Genomic DNA, 4,237 nt, shown 5'->3' on the forward strand with positions numbered 1-4,237 from the left:
TCCAATGTCTGTGCCCTTAGAGAAATCCTCCCAAATGCATTGGCAGACTCTCCATGTGGCCTGGAGAAGTGGTTCTGGGCCATAGGAGCAGGGGCTGTTGAGATTCTCAGCTCTTTCTGAGGTACAGTAAAAGTAGCTGTAGACCTGAAATTGGAAGACTTGGGGTCTTCAAGTGGTAGCTCTGGTCCTACTTACAGTATGACCTGGGGCAAGTTGTTTAATCCACACTGTGCTTCTGTTTTCTCACTTGAGAAATGGAAAGACTATTTTCTACTTAACATGATTTTTGGAGGTAATAACTGAGAGTACAGAAGACTTAGCAAGCTGCAAACCAGCATCCTCATCATACTTATCATCATTGCCATCATCATCATCATTCCCAAGCTTCAGATGCCACCCTGTGACATCCAGTCAACAGCACATGTGCGGATAAAAGTGCAAGCAGGCCTTTCATTCATTTCTGTGCAGTTAGTGATATGTGTGTAGCTGCGCATTCATTCCTCTCTCTCTCTCCTGGGGTCTCCTCAGATGTGTGTGTCTTTGCGTGACCTTTCTCATTTATAAATTTTTCAGTAATAGAGAAGTCACTGACCAAGATTTCCATCCCACCCTGACCTCTAGCACAGATAAGGGAAGCAACATTATCATGCTTGTCTTCAGTGAGTCCTCCACCCTCACCCACTCTTGGCCCTTCTTGCTGTTCCTTGGATGCCACAGGGCCCCTTACTCTGGCACACCCCCCAGCCCACTCCGCGAGACAGTGGCCCTTGATCCAGACCTTTCATCAACCCTCCATCAAAACATACTGACTTGTGCTACATCTCCTCTCAGATAACTTATTTGCATGTTACAGGGTCTCTTAAGCTTGTCCCAGCCCCTCAAAGGTAATACAGCTTTGGGAGGATGGGGACAAAATGCACCACCCCCAATACATACACAGTAATACATTAACTAATCCCCTGTGCTATAGACCTGTCTCCAAACACAGCAGTCACAGATCAGCCCAGTGGTCTGTCAGCTCAAGTTCATTTGTACCCCAAATCATAGCACCTTACAAATAATGCTGTTCACTCCAGGGGTCCTGGGTTTTGGAAAGGGGCTTTACTGACCATCGCCCTGGATTCCAACGTCTTACCTGAGACTTGGACCTTCCCTAGCCCCTGGGCCCTGTCCAAGGTGCTGATGCTTTTCTTGTTTGCCACAGTCCCTTAGAGGGCACCAATGACCCCTCAGGCAAGAGGACCCATTCACAGGGAGCCCTCCCAGTCAGTGGATTAAAGTGGGAAAGACACAAACCACATTATGTTATGTAAACCTCAATATTTCCCTGTGAAGTGGAGGTAAGGATAAAGACTCAGCTGTTTCGAGAATCATGTGATAACACATTGAATCACAGGGCAGACACTCCTTTCTCCTAGAAAATCACTGACCTATATATCAACACCCTAAGAACCAATCTCCTTACTCTCAATAGGAGCAGTGCCACCTCCTCTATGAAACCTTTTCTGGCCCTGACCCCTCCTCAGAAACTAATCAATAGCTTCCCCTGGGATTCCCCCAGTGTATGCACATGTGCTCCTTCCAGAGCCAATTCACACAATGAATTCTGTTTATCAGAGTATACATCTGCCTTCCTCCCTGGACTGCAAGATTCCTGCATGCCTGTTCCTCCAGATGCTTAAGGGATACATGGAAATACGAGTCCAGCCTCCCAGAATTTGGGGAAGAATTTCCCATCCAGCCCCATTCTCTCTCTGTCCTACTCCACTCACCCTGCCCTTGACTGCACCAGCCTGTCTGTGCTGGGCCCACTCATCCCCTACCCTTGAAGGCTCAGCCTACCCCCACTTGCTTGCACTAAATTTCTTCCATCATAAAATATAATTCATAATAACCTTCTCTTGGGGTTGCTTGGAGATGGAGTTTTCTGCTTTATGAATAGCATCCACCATATTGTGGTGTGACCCCACCCTTTTCCCTTCCAGCCATTTCCCCTCCATGCTGTCCCTCTTCCAATGCCCATACCCCTCACTCCTTTCCCAGTGAAGGCAGACACTCTGCCTTCACTCTGTGAGGCTGGGCTGGGTCCTCCTCCTAGAGGAATTCCTAGTCAGGCCTCTGCCACCATGCCCTTCTCTTCCCCCATGAATATGGCAGTCTTAGTCCCCTCCTGCTGCTGTAATAAAATGCCTTAGACTGGGTCATTTATACACAACAGAAATGTATTGCTCATAGTTCTGGAGGCTGGGAGGTCCAAGATCAAGACACCAGTAGATTCAGTGTCTGGTAAGGGCCTGTTCCTCATAAACAGTAACTTCTTGCTGTGTTTTTATGTGGCAGAAGTGGAAAGGAAAACGGGTGAACAAGTTTTGTCAGGCCTCCTTCATAAATGCGCTAATCCATTCATGAGGGTGGGACCCTCATGACCTAATCGCCTCTCAAAGACCTTGCCTATTAATAAATACCATCACACTGGGGCTTCAGTGTCAACATATGACACTTATGAATTTGAGAGGGGCACATATATAAAAGAACATAGCAGGTGTCTAGTGTTGCATTCACTTCTGTGCAGGAAGTAGCATGTCGGAAAGTCAGCTCCATGGCAGTTTGAGCCTCCTCATCTCTGAGAGGCAGAGGAGCTGCAGTTGACTAGTGTCACCCCCACTTGCCTTCTCAGCAAGGTCCCATGTGGGCTGAGCAATGCCCTGCAGGCTTCCTGCTTACAACCCCACTACCCCTGCATTGCCACTGCCCCTCTACCCAAGACAGCCCCAAACCAGCACACTCATAAGCTCTGATGGCCTCTGCTAGTCTCAAGCCTCTATCTCTTCCTCCCTGCTTTTCTTTCTCCTATTCCTCCCTCTCCCTCTCATCCAAATTCCTAGTCTTGTTCCTAATGCAGAAATGGAATTATCTACAAGGATTTGAAAGGACAAATGTGCAGGGAGCCAAATGGCACCAGGCTCTCCTCTCCTTCCCTTTGATAAATTCCTTGCCAGATCCAGCAGTCTTTCATTTAGGTGGATTAAACTGTAACAGAGAGCTCTAGGGAAGAGGGATGATCTGCTTGGGGGGCAGCAAGCTCTGTGGGAATGAGTTGACCACTCCAAAGGGGGCTGCCCACCCCCAGGAGGCAGGATCCTAGTTTACGTCAGCCTCATGCCACCTCTGAAGCATGCCCAGCACTGTACAGCTTGCAACATCCTTTTCATACCCATTACCTCATTGCTCTTAAGAGGACACTACAGGCCAGGCATGGTGGCTCACGCCCGTAATCCCAGCACTTTGGGAGGCCGAGGCAGCTGAATCATCTGAGGTCGGAAGTTCAAGACCAGCCTGACCAACATGGAGAAACCCTGTCTCTATCTCTACTAAAAACACAAAATTAACTGAGTGTGGGAGTGTGGTGGTGCATGCCTGTAATCTCAGCTGCTTGGGAGGCTGAAGCAGGAGAATCACTTGAACCTGGGAGGCAGAGGTTGCGGTGAGCTGAGATCGCACCATTACACTCCAGCCCGAGCAACAAGAGCGAAACTTCATCTCAAAAAGAAAAAAAAAAAGAGGATACTACAAAGTATCTATCACTATCCCTACTTTATCAATTATAAAACAGAGGCTGAGGGGGCAGGTGACTCACCCAAAGTCACACAGCAGAGCCACAGCTTGATTCTGGGCATTCAGGGTGCTCTCTGTTACTCCCTGCCCCATCCAGGCTCGCAGCTGCCCCATCACATGGGACACAAAATCCCCAGGAACTGGGAGGGTGGAAGGTCAGCCACACACCCATCCTCTGGCATAAATAACTGAGTTTGGACAGGTGATTCCATGAGACTTGAGGAAATAAGACATCCTTTCTGTAGAATTCACAGGCAGCAAAACCCTGGACTCCACAAAGAGAGTTTGCAGACTCCAGTGACAGGGTAAGGTCAGAGCTGACTGAAAGCACACAACCTGAATAGTGTGTTGGGCCATGTTGGTTCAGAGGAGGGATTTTCAATGGGCCTAGCCTAGATCTTTTCCAATGAGACTTCTGCACAGAAAACCTTCCTGATGGCAGCAGCGGACACGATGACAATGCTAGCTCTTGATTTCTTCCTCCTGCCACCCTCTACACACATTCACCCTCTGTGCCTAGCACTGGGGGTAAGGAGGGGCCAACTGGTCTGACTGTGGATTTCCTACCCTGGTGACCCAGGGATAAGGTCTGAGTGGTTCAGAAACATAAGACTCTCGCTAC

Source organism: Aotus nancymaae, unplaced genomic scaffold (assembly GCF_030222135.1).
Source record: "Aotus nancymaae isolate 86718 unplaced genomic scaffold, 86718_ANA_hifiasm-v0.15.2.pri h1tg000012l, whole genome shotgun sequence".
Lineage (NCBI taxonomy): Eukaryota > Metazoa > Chordata > Mammalia > Primates > Aotidae > Aotus > Aotus nancymaae.